Source organism: Lolium rigidum, chromosome 4, assembly GCF_022539505.1.
Source record: "Lolium rigidum isolate FL_2022 chromosome 4, APGP_CSIRO_Lrig_0.1, whole genome shotgun sequence".
In the NCBI taxonomy this organism is placed as follows: domain Eukaryota; kingdom Viridiplantae; phylum Streptophyta; class Magnoliopsida; order Poales; family Poaceae; genus Lolium; species Lolium rigidum.
The window spans coordinates 174,052,339-174,065,368 of NC_061511.1; positions in this window are offsets into that span (position 1 = coordinate 174,052,339).

Sequence of the window (13,030 nt, forward strand, 5' to 3'; positions counted from 1 at the left end):
TTTTGACTTCATACCAATTTTGCCAATTGTCAAAGCGAGTCAACGCGCATAGAGCCGATGGCAGTGCATCGGTCTTCACCATAAAACGTGAGTAAGGCCAAATCAGTTGCCTATTTCAAACGGTAACATGCAACCTTTGCCTAAAGAGTAAACTCAGATCCCCAAATCGCCGTCCGAACAGATCCAACTTACAGCCACGCGAATCTCAGATCTCAATCGCGCAGATTCAACTCCGCAGCGAGCCCAATGGCGGAATCATCCAACGCCAATGCTATAGTTTCTGGCCTGAAGGTAATCCTCAACCGCTCCCCTCTATCCGAGCATAGCGTTAGAATTAACAGCACACATCTGAATTAATGTCTCATTCCGTCATTAATTTTTAGGTATCAGACATTCTGCTGCCGCATCCTTCTCTTCCAAATTCTCTCTGTCTTGGCCCTCGTTCTACTGAAAGTCCTGCCCATTTGATTTCATGCGAGGCCAATAGAATTCCCTTCGTAAACCAGAATTTAGATCTAACTTCTTGGGCCGACTGCTTACGAGCCTGGCCTAATCCTCCTGAAGATTGGGTTTCGTGGTACAAAAGAATATCCAAAACCCACCAAGCCACCTGGGAAACCACAGGAATAGTCGATGCTTTAGCTTTATCACTGTCTCCACTTGAGAAACATGAAAACCTTCTGAAAACCATCGGCTACTTTTGGTCTGATGCTTTGAATTGCTTCATGTTTGGCCATGGCCCCATGACACCAACCCTACTAGACGTGGCCATGATCACTGGCCTAGACATTGCACCCCCAAGCCCCTCTGCCTTTATGCTACCAAAGGTCCCTTTCACACTCTCTTCCAAAACAGAGTGCACAAACTGGGGTGCTTATCTTCGACGCCACATGAAAAACAAAGGCCCTGTAAGAGAGAAAGAACACACGGCCTTCCTGAATTTCCGGTTGGAACACTTCATATTCTGTGGCCCTTCACTCGCTCCAACCAAGAACTATCTCTCCTTGGCCTATGAACTTGCCAGAGGCACACAGCTGGGCATTGGCAAACTGTTCCTTGGAGAGGTCTATCGATATCTCCAACTAATGTCCGTCAAACCTGTTTTCCCAAAAGACAGTCAAAACAGGAGGTCCCTGGTGGTTTATTCAACTATGGGCTCAACTGTATTTCCAGAACCATGTCCCAAACTTTCCACCTTTGGCCACTTGCACCTTTCCAGACATTAACGGGAAGCCAATCCGGTGCACTAACTACGACCAAGCTCTATATAGCCTTCAAGGTAGTAGACTGACCCTCAAGGAAGCATCGGAGTGGTTCAGAATTTTCTACCAAGGCCTGGACAATCCTCTCTTCTTTCCTTATACGGAGTCTGAAAATTTCGAAAATCCAGTCTCCTTCAGGCTAGACAGCTTTGCCGATGACGCCAGCACTCGGCAATTGTATTCCATCATGATCCGTCCCTGCTTCCTTCCAGTTGGCATGAGCACCTCAAACAGGATCATCAAACCTGGTTATGAGTCTTATCAACCGGTCGTAGCAGCCCGGCAATTTGGTCTTGGGCAGGTGTCTCCCCATTTCTTCCTCCACCACTTAACAGAGAGCAGAGCTGATCTGCCCGATGTCCTCACGGGTCAGAGGTGTTACTCTTTCTTTGACACTCTAACCATCCCAATTCCTCACAACCTCTCTTTCACCTCATCAACCGATGGTTTTGAGACTTGGTGGCCAATGTGGAAGACTCATGCCTTTAGGAGAGCTCTGGGACCGTTGCTGAAACAACTTGATGCTGAATATGATATCCCTGCAGAACAGGTACCACTACTCACGAATTATCTTGAAGTGGCTTCACAATGATTTCTTCCTTTTACAATCCTGCTCTGTCTTCTTTCAGCAACAAGACGGTCCAGAACCTGTACATGATGACGGCTCCCCTTTCAATTTCCTCCCACCAGCTCCGGTGGTCCTCTTCTGCAAAAACTCACCACCCTTGAAAAAGGTCGTGATGCGGGGCCAGCCGATTTCACCAAAATCGGCTCCCAAGAGCAGAGCATCTTCTAGGCCAGCTGCCCCCGAGCCTCGCCTAAGGCGAGAACAGCAGTGAGGAAAGTAGCTGCCAGGAAGACCTTGAAGCGCAAAAACCCTACTCTAGCCCAAGAAAGTTTGCACGTAAGCTGATCCATGCCTTGGCTGATTTTATCTATCCTTCTAGGCTTCTGCAACATGCTTGTATTTCTTTTACAGACCTCTGCTGAAGAAAACTCCAGCGAGGAGACACCGTCCAGTCGAAGGGACTCGAGCTCGGGCAACTCTGGGAAAACCACCACACAAGCCAGCCAGACTTGCCACCGTCGGCTTCCAAGAAAAGGTCGGCTCCCGAACTCCGCTGCTTCCCAAGCTCCCATCAAAGCAGGGCAGGGCGGATTACGCACAAAGAGCCGATGTATCAAGAGAGCTCGCAAGGAACCGCAAACCTCTTCATCAAACCAGGAGGTTTTGGATCATACTCTCCTTGGCTCATATTTCATGCTAACCTGTTGCTACTCTTAACGGCTAACCACTTTCTCTGCAGACTGATGATACCTCCAGTGGGGAAGTCGAGGAAGTATTGATGCCATCCGCCACCCTGGACCTAGCAACTCCTGACAGTGTAGCTGATAAGGTTGCCACCTTGGCCAAGCCCACAGCAGAAACACAAGAGCCGATCACCTCTTCATCGGTTGTTCCTCTGGTCTTAGGAGAGGTACACTCCCTTTCCTTAGCTCTACCTTTCTCTTTTGATGTATACTGACACTGTTCTTGTTGTTTGTCAGGGTCATGACCTCTCAAGCTTACTAACGTTCGACCCTGAATCCATCGAACCAGCTCCATCTAAAGCAGGCGAAGAGCCAGGACCTAGCGCTACCCATGGTCAACTCCAGCATCTCAAGGCCCTCGCTCTCCTCCTCAATTGAGACATTGGTTGAAAATCCCGACGAAGTGAAGAGCATCCTTGAAGACGTCCGGCCTCATCTCCCGGTGACGTTGCGGGTGAAACTCGGCCGCTTGTGACTCCGTCCGCCTACGAGTCAAGGGTGAGATTGGCTCGTCGGAGAATCGGTCTACGCCATGCCCAGGCTTCCGTTGAAAGCCGATATTGCAGACAAATGTCAGCGGCTTAATGAGAAGAAGGCAGCTTTGGACGCCAAAACTGACACCTCTGTCAGCACTGCTGAACTTGAGACCTTGCGAAAGGAGTTGGAGGAACTTGAGAGAGGGTCCGGGCAACCAAACAGCTCATCCAAGATAAGGAAGCCCTAATTGCCCACTCCCACGAGGAAGCAGAAGGCCTCAAAGCTGAACTGAAGACTGATCTGGCCGAAATACGTGCTCTGAACAAGCAGCTGGTGACAGGCAAGGACGAAGATGATGAGGCCGAGATCGTCGAGGTGGACCGTGTTCGTGCTGACGCCCTCCATGCTCTTGAAGCATTCCTTCAGTAGGAGCTTGTACCCTTGCTTGTAACAGTTTATACCTCTTGAGTCGATGGCTGTACATCGGCTGTTTTTATTCTAAAGCCGATGTCTGTGCATCGGTTGTACTTTACCTCCTGTTGTTTTGTATACATTTGTTTTTTTTCATATTTGGCCGATTTCATGTATCGGCCCCCATGTCTCACTGTCCATCATCCCATATACTTGGGAAATGTTTCTTGCGAATATTTCTTGCGATGCTGGTCGTTGACAATCCCTGGGAACATACTTCATGGCCTTGTATCTTATCCGTTTAGGTGCCCCCCGAGCCGAATCTTTAAAGTAATTGAAGATATCGACTTTCTAGTAATCCAGTTCCAGGAATTGTACCTGAACATCGGCTCCACCTGCTAGCTCGATGTTGTGCTTTACTCTGGCTATGTGACATGCTTGAGATGAGGTCATTGCTTTTTATTTTTTGGGGCCGATCGCAGGGATCGGCCTTGCCACGCATGTCCATTAACTTTAGTCTTGCTACTCCATCAGGCCGGTGGATAAGACCAGCCTCACCCCGTTTTTTGAAACCTCGATGCGATCACAGCCGTCCAAACTGATTCCAGAGAGCGGCTCTTGGTCTTCCGAGTCCCAAATATTCATGCCGGCTATGGAGACCTCGACCGGATCATCTGCATGCACGACCTCCACTTCATCTCCATCCCACTGTATCAGGCATTGATGCATTGTAGATGGAATGCAGCAGTTGGCGTGAATCCAATCCCTCCCTAGCAGGACAGCGTAGGTGCTTTTGTTGTTGACGATGAAGAACGACGTAGGGATGGTCTTTCGGCCTATGGTTAGATCCACGTTCAGAACGCCTTGCGCTTCTGATGCTTGGCCGTTGAAATCGCTTAGTGTGACGTTGGTCTTGATCAGATCTTCGTTAGAGCGTCCCAAACGCCGTAGCATGGAGTATGGCATTATATTGACTGCCGCTCCCGTGTCAACCAACATCTTGTTGACAGGCTGCCCATTGATATAACCTTTTAGGTACAGGGCCTTCAAGTGCCTGTAGCTCCTCTCTCGTGGTTTTTCAAAGATAACTGTCCGAGGACCGCAGTCAAACTGTGCCACTGGCACTTCTTCAGTTCCTGGAGCATGAAACTCCGACGGGAGTATGAACACCATGTTTGTATCAGCCGATGCCTTTGCGTCGACTTTTGTCTGCTTGGGGCGTCATTCTTTCTTCTGTGGCCGCGCCTCCGTTTCCATTGTTTGCTGAATTTTCACGGCCAGATCGGGCCGTGCTTTCCTCAACGTGTACAGGTACTGCGCTTTGGCTTCCTCCAAGTTACGTAGCCGCTGAACCCTACGCTTCTGGGAATGACTGAGTTCATCAGGGCACCACCTTCGCCGGTGGTACCTATCTTCTTCTTTATCTTCTGACTCCTCGAAGTCTTCATCTCGAGATGACTCAGCTCGTCCGCTCTGAGGTGGGAGAGGCCCTAGACGCTTGAACACTGAAACCTCACTTGTGCCCTTCCTCTGCTGTCTACATTCTGGGAAGTTGTCGATTGTAGGCAATCGGCTCATTCCTGCGTCCCAGCAGTGCTTAAAGAAAGGACAATCCCAGTGCATGTCCATGTCTTCCTGCTCTCTTGATCTCCCTTTAGCACGGCGTTCATATCCTTCGCCGTCTCTATCATGTCGACGATGTTTTCTGTTGTCTGCATCTGACCGACGATATCTGTTGTCATCTACGTTGTACCGCTGGCGTCGGTCGTACTGGTAATCATATTTGTTAAGGAGATGCGCGGAGAGTGGTCGTTGGTACCGCACGCTTCTCACTTCTTCCTCGGTGAGGTACCGTTTGTTATCATATTGGGGCCGGTCGCGTGGATCGGCCTCCTTCTTATCCTTGCCACGAGAGTGACTGCTCTCCTCTTTATCTTTACCATGGCGGTCTACAGGCCCTGTGATGTCTACACACGCTTCTATTCTTGTAGACAGTGTTGGGCCTCCAAGAGCAGAGGTTTGTAGAACAGCAGCAAGTTTCCCTTAAGTGGATCACCCAAGGTTTATCGAACTCGGGGAGGAAGAGGTCAAAGATATCCCTCTCAAGCAACCCCGCGATCACAATGCAAGAAGTCTCTTGTGTCCCCAACACACCTAATACACTTGTCGGATGTATAGGTGCACTAGTTCGGCGAAGAGATAGTGAGATGCAAGTAATATGGATGAGTATGAGTGGTAATAGCAATCTGAATAAAATATGGCAGCGAGTAAACATGCAACAAAACAAGTAAACAAACGGAGATTCGATGCTTGGAAGCAAGGCCCGGGGATCCTGCTTTCACTAGTGGACACTCTCAACAATGATCACATAATAGAACCACTCTACACCCTCTTGTTGGATGATGAACACCACTAACCGTGTAGGATTACACGAACCCTCAATGCCGGAGTTAACAAGCTCCACAATATTCGATATTCATGTTTAAATAACCTTAGAGTGCAAGATAGATCAACACAATTACACCGAGAACTAACATAGCATGCACACTGTCACCATCACACTATGAAGAAGGCATAGATCACATCAATACTATCATAGTAATAATTAACTCCATAACCTACAAGAGATTATGATCATAGACTACGCCAAGTACTACACGATGCACACACTATCACCATTACACCGTGGAGGAGGAATAGAGTACTTTAATAACATCACTAGAGTAGCACATAGATGATATTCAACTAGATCACATAAAGAGAGAGATGAACCACATAGCTACAGCGGAGCCCTCAGCCCCGGGGTGAATTACTCCCTCCTCATCATGGAGACAACGATGGCGGTGAAGACGGCGGTGGAGACGGCGGTGGATATGACTCCGGGGGCAATTCCCCGTCCCGGCAGGGTGCCGGAACAGAGACTTCTGTCCCCCGAATTGGAGTTTCACGATGGCGGCGGCTCTGGAAGGTTTTCTCTGGTTTCTTCGAACGGGGTCGAGGTTTTAGGTCATGGACGACTAAATAGGCGAAGAGGCGGAGTCGGAGGGGCCACAGGGGACCCACACACTAGGGGCGCGCCCCCCCGGGCCGCGCCGCCCGTGGGGTGGGGGCCCCCCGGCTCCCCTCTCGGCCTTTCTCCGGTGCTCGGAAGCTTCCGGGAATTATAAGATCTTCGGTGTTGATTTCGTCCGATTCCGAAAATATTTCCTTACTAGGATTTCGGAACCAAAAACAGCAGAAAACGAGAACCGGCCCTTCGGCATCTCGTCAATAGGTTAGTTCCGGAAAACGCATAATAATGACATATAATGTGTATAAAACATGTAGATATCATCAATAATGTGGCATGGAACTTAAGAAATTATCGCTGTCGGAGACGTATCACCCTGCCATGTTGATATCGAAAGAGAAACCCGGCTGACGCTTCGTGGCTTGGTTGAGCTCCACCATGTTGACGCCAGGGAACGGTTGCATGTCCACTTTCATGGCAAACTGACCGAAGATTAATCGGCCTTGTTCTATCGCCATTTGAATCTGTCCACGCAACACTTTGCAGTCGTTGGTGACGTGGGTGAACGTGTGATGCCATTTGCAGTACGGTCTCCCGTTCAACTCTTGCACCGTAGGGATTTTATGGCCTTCGGGTAACTTCAGCTGTTTTTCCTTCAGCAGCAAATCGAAAATCTGCTCAGTTTTGCTTATATCAAAGTCAAACCCTTTTGCAGGCCCTGGTTGTTTCACCCATTTGCAGGACACGGGTACTGCCCCCCGAGCCCATTCAGCCACGGCGACTTCCTGATCTTCTGCAGAGTCTTCAACTTCTTCCGCACGACCAGGCCTATCGGGCGCTTGAACTTGTCTTGGTACAATTCCGGGTGGCGCTGCTCATACAATGTCGGTTCTGGACCATATGCGCCAGTGAATTGTAGTCCACTTGGAAAGTCAGATCCTTGAGCGGCGCTGCGAGGCCTGCCACTGCCAGCTCGACTGCTTCTTTCTCAGTTAAACGAACCGAATAACATCGGTTCTTGACGATCCTGAAACGCTCGAATGTAATCGGACACCGTCTCTCCCCGCCTTTGCCGCACCTCGCGTCGATCGGCAATGCCGCTTCGGTAGCTTCTGAGTGATATTGTACGTGAAACTGCTCTTCCAGTTGCTTCCATGTCCAAACTGAATCTGGTGGCAACGAGGTGTACCACCCAAAAGCTGGACCCGTGAGCGATTGCGCAAAGAACCTTACACGTAGCGGGTCGGATGCTGAAACCATGCCCAATTGTGCCAAATATCGGCTCACATGCTCAATTGAGCTAGACCCTTCTGATCCACTGAACTTTGTGAAGTCAGGGAGCCGATACTTGGGTGGCAGCGGGATCAGGTTGTATTCGTTGGGATACGGCTTGGAATAGCCGATTGTTCTCCTCTTTGGCAGGATACCAAACTGGTCTCTCAGGATTGCACTGATTTGATCTACGGTATGAGCTGCATGTGTTGAGCTTTCATGACTCGTTCCGGTGGCATATTTAGCTAGCCACGCCTGTTTCTCAACGTCTGCTCCAGAACTCCCTCCTGCTATAATCTGGTTCGTGTGCGCCCAGTTGTTGCAGTCCGGCACGTATGTGCATACGTATCCATGTGGGATCTCTTTGGGCGGCTCGCACAGGAATTGGTAATCGCCAGGATCACTTCCAACCTTGTAGACGACGTATGCTGGTGAACCTTGTTGCTGTGGAGCTGCAAGCGTAAATGGCAGTTGCGGTCTGGTGTGGAACGGTAATTCTCCTTGGTGAGTCCCTAGGGCAGGTCCTGACGGAGAATACAGATGCTTCATGATTTCATGAACCACACGAAGCGCAACACGCTCGAAAGCGTTCACCAGGCTCTCAGAATGACGATGTAGAGAATGAGCCACCATGTAATTGGTTTCCCCGGCGCAGGCTCCGGTGCGCTCCTCCGAAGGAAGAGACAGATCTACTCCATCGAGCACGCCTTCGGGTGTGAATCTTTTGAACCTAATGCCATGTGAACGGGTTTTTTCGAAAGAGCCGATGAGATCGGCTTCGAAGAGAGCCTTAAGCTCATCATACTTCTTCTTGTGCTCCTCCGGCAGATCTTCGTACTTGACTGGTTCGTCCGACATCTCAGCTGCAGATGTTGACGTGGTTGCTGCAGACTGTCCCACCGGGCGTGCCAGAATGTGTTGCCTGCCAAAACTCACCGGCGAGCAGCGACGAGCAACAAGAAGAGCCGGGAGGCTTCCAGGACGGCTGGTGGGCCATGGTCCCTCGGTCGACGGCCCGCAATGCTCGGCACACGTCCCGACGGTCGCAAGGGCGTGCCACCCGACGTATACCTCGGTCGGGGAGGTGTTGGATCGCTTCGATCAGTTTCCCGCATGGTAGACACGTAAACATTAAATGAGCCTCGATCGGCTCTCGTGTTACCTCGCTCATCGGCTCAAAGAGCCGATTGACCCATGGTTCATGTTAGATCTTGCAATAACATGGGTATCCCGCTTCATTAATATTAAGCTAAATCGATCTACGACAGCTTAGGGTTTTCACCGTATGACCGAACATCCTACACGTAGTTGAGCCTAGCAGATACGAAAGATGATGGAAAACTAACCCTAAAAGAGGCCTAAAAACCAACATAGAGTCGATCCCCGGAACATCCCTTCTAGGATCGGTAAGCCATACCTAGCGCACTACCGGATCATTCAACCCGTTTGCAAGGTCTAACCATACGGATATCAAACTAATCCTTGCAGAACAAGGAGCAACTATAACAGATCAAATCTACTAAATAAAGATGAAGCAAGATGCCACCCTTACACCTAAGATAGGTGTAAGGGCGGCTAGATATCGAGGGGCGGCATAGCTAAGAAAGCATATCAGAAGAACGACGATGCAAGCCGCAAAACATCTACGATAAGTGGTGTTACTCGCCATCAACAAGGCTTCAGTACGAGCAACACCAGATAACGAATAAACCTATACTGCCTATATCGCAAGATGCGATCTAGGCAGCATGATGCTTACCCGGAAGAAACCCTCGAAACAAGGGGTGGCGATGCGCCTAGATTGTGTTTGTTGTGAACGTGGTCGTCCTCCTTTCTCAATAACCCTAGGTACATATTCATAGTCCGTAGACTTTCTATCTTTGGAATACACCTAACCGTGTACGAGCTAAACTCTATCTCTTAATTCTAAACTAAGATGCAATCTACTATAATATACAGATACACGGGCAATCTAGCCCAAACTCTCGTGCAAGGCCGCTTCAGAGACGCTCCACGTGTATATCCTCCAAGCCCATCTCAATTACGGCCCATCTCCTGATTTGGCCAAAATCCGGTGATAACAACAACTCACTCTTATGGAAATTAATCTTAAGACCAGATAATTGCTCAAAAATGCACAGAATGAGTTTCATATTTACAGCCTTAGCTAAATCGTGTTCGATAAAAAAGGGTGGTATCATCGACGTACTGCAAAAATGATACCCCACCCTCAACTAAATGTGGGATAAGACTTCCAACTTGACCCTCCTCTTTAGCCCGAGTTATCAAAATAGCCAACATATCGGCAACAATGTTAAAGAGAATAGGTGATAACGGGTCTCCTTGCCTCAATCCCTTACGAGTATGGAAATTATGTCCAATATCATCATTAACCTTAATTCCCATACTTCCCTTTTCCACAAAACTTCTAATACGGTCACACCAAATGTTATCAAACCCCTTATCCGAAGTACCTGCTGGAGGAAAGGTCACTTTACCTTATCATATGCATTTTCAAAATCAATTTTAAAAGGACTCCATCCAGCTTCTTACTATGTAATTCATGGATTGTAACACAACAATTCCTTCTAAAATATGTCGACCCGGCATAAAAGGCGTCTGAGATGGTATCACTACCTTATGTGCCACATCTGACACACGGTTAGTAGACACCTTAGTAAATATTTTGAAACTAACATTTAGCAAGCAAATAGGTCTATATTGTTGAATTTGTATTGCATTTGCTTTCTTAGGAAGCAATGTAATAATACCAAAGTTCAGTTTAAATAAGGGGAAGCCACCATTTTGGAAGTGACCAAACATGGCCATCAAACACCCCTTAATTATACTCCAATTTTTTTGATACAATTCCACCGGAAAACCATTGGGGCCCGGATATCATTGTTGCGATCCTCCATCATAATAACTGAATTATCTTCAGGTGCTCCAAAGAGCTTCTTATAATTCAGTGATATAAACCTTCAGATTTTCGTCACCAACAATCGTCCCTTCTTCTTAGTCAAGTTGGAAAATTTTCTTTTTTCTATGCTTTCCATTAGCTATTAGGTGAAAGTATTTCGTGTTATTGCCTCCCTCTTGTATGTGTTTGATTTTAGCCCGTTGTGGCCATTTGATCTCTTCCTCTCTTCTAAGCTTATTAAGTTGTTCATTTGTCTTCCTTAGTTCAGTCCTTTCCTCATCATTCAGAGGACATGACTCAGCCTGAATATCAAGGAAGTCAATAATAATAAGCAAACGTTTTCTTCTCCTTTTTATATTTTCCACTTAAGTTCTTAGCTCATCCCCGTAGAAATCTCCGTAGGTGTCTAATCTTATTTTGCCAAGTTACTATGGGTGTTTTACTGGCGGAAACAGCCGCCCACTCCCTTGAAACCAAATAATAAAAGCCCTCTTGTTCGAACCTTGAAAGCACAAAAGAGAACCGCGCATTGTTTCCTAAATGAGTGTGGTCGCCCGAATCAATTAGGAGGTGGGTATGATCTGATCCTATCCGCGAGTGACATAGGCATCCCCAATGGACCTGCCAAACAAGGTACCCGGGGTTTACTGAAAGCCCATGATTCGAAGATTACGAAGCCCAGAAGCCCAATAAAGCGTCGACTATGGAAGTTAGAGATATATTAGGAATAGACTTGTAATTGTACGGGACGAACTCAAAGAGTCTCCCGCTGTTTGTAACTTGTACATCACGAAACCCTCGGCTCCGCCTCCTATATAATGGGGAGTCGAGGGAGAAAGAAAGGAGGAATCTCATTATCAACTCAACCCTAGTTTTTAGAATTCAAGCACCTTTCCGGCTGAAACCTTCGAGATCTACTTGCCCTCTACTTCCGCGAAACCCAAGTCTACAACTTGTAGGCATTGACAAGTTAATACCTTGTCAGCGAGAGTGCCCTAACCGAAACCAGTGGATATTAGGATCTAGCTAGTTGTTTAATCTAATGTCCACTCTGAAGTCGATTGATTCCTAGCTGACTTGGATCATGCACATGTCAAAAGAAAGAAAAGAAAAGAAAAAGACTCTCGTCAAGCAAGCCACAATGCTACATCATGGTTGATTCAGAATTTGGGCGTCTCTTCTCTACAGTAGATGTGAAGACACATCGCAGTCGAGGTCAACTGCATCTAAGGCAAAAGGCACCAACCCACGGGGAAGCGGGTCACCATCTCAGCGAGGTTCAGGCTGTGACTCAAGCAGCGACAGACAGATGTCACCGGACTAGAGCCCTCTGCGCCACTTAATGCCGACGGCCGGGGCAGCCCATCCTGCGACGTTCCAGCTCCTGCTGCTCTAGCTAGAGTTTGGGGCAGGGCCATGGACGGGCGAGCGCGGAGGTTCGGGAAGGAGAGGAGGGCAGGGTAGCAAGGGGAAGACAGAGCTCGAGGGAGACTGGTGGACTGGTACGTCGCAGCTCAGGCATGGAGACGCCACGATCGAACGGGAGGGGATTCGAGTCTCTCGTACCGCTTCATGATTCCAAGGCAATACATGTATGACCCTCCGAATTGGCAAGCCAGAAAAAATGCTTCGGATGGATGAGGACTGGAATTGGACCAAGGTTTCCAGAACTTAATTCTCTGCGCCTCCAAACGGTAGAATTCGGGCCCCAAATTTCAATTCCCCATTCCCAGACCCAATTCATTGCATCCAAACAGTGTTAGCGATTTCAAGCTGGCTTTTGACTTTGGATTTTCAGAGTACCAGCTTTCTTCGTACAATTGCTCGCGTAACGCCATCTGCATCAACAGGCTGCAAGGCTATGACTGTGATTGCAAACCTGGAATGAAAGGCGATGGCAAAGATGGACACTGCAGCTGGCTCCTCCGCCATAAACGAAAGAAACACAATTTCCCTCTCCTGACATGCGGTCCCATCCATAGGCTGACCCATGCCGCGTTGCGCGTGCTCTAGGCAGGCCGAACGGAGCCGGACATGTATGTCGGTGGTGTTCGAGCTTTTCCGCCACGCTAAGTATGATTGTAATCAATCGTCACTTAGCATATGTTTGGATAAAATGCAAACTCCACGAAATGATAGAGTATCAAGCAAGTTCGGAGAAAATAAGAGTTCGATCAAGACCTCATTGCCAAAATGCAATCCTTGTGTTCCTCTCTTTCACTCCCAAGGGGAGACGGGGAACCCTAAAAATCTTCAATGCCGCAAGCCCCTCTCCACCTCCTCCCCATCCCCCACGACCAACGGTCTCGGCTTGGGATGACGCCTTACATTTTTGGGTGGTGCGACAATTGCACACCACGGTGTGGT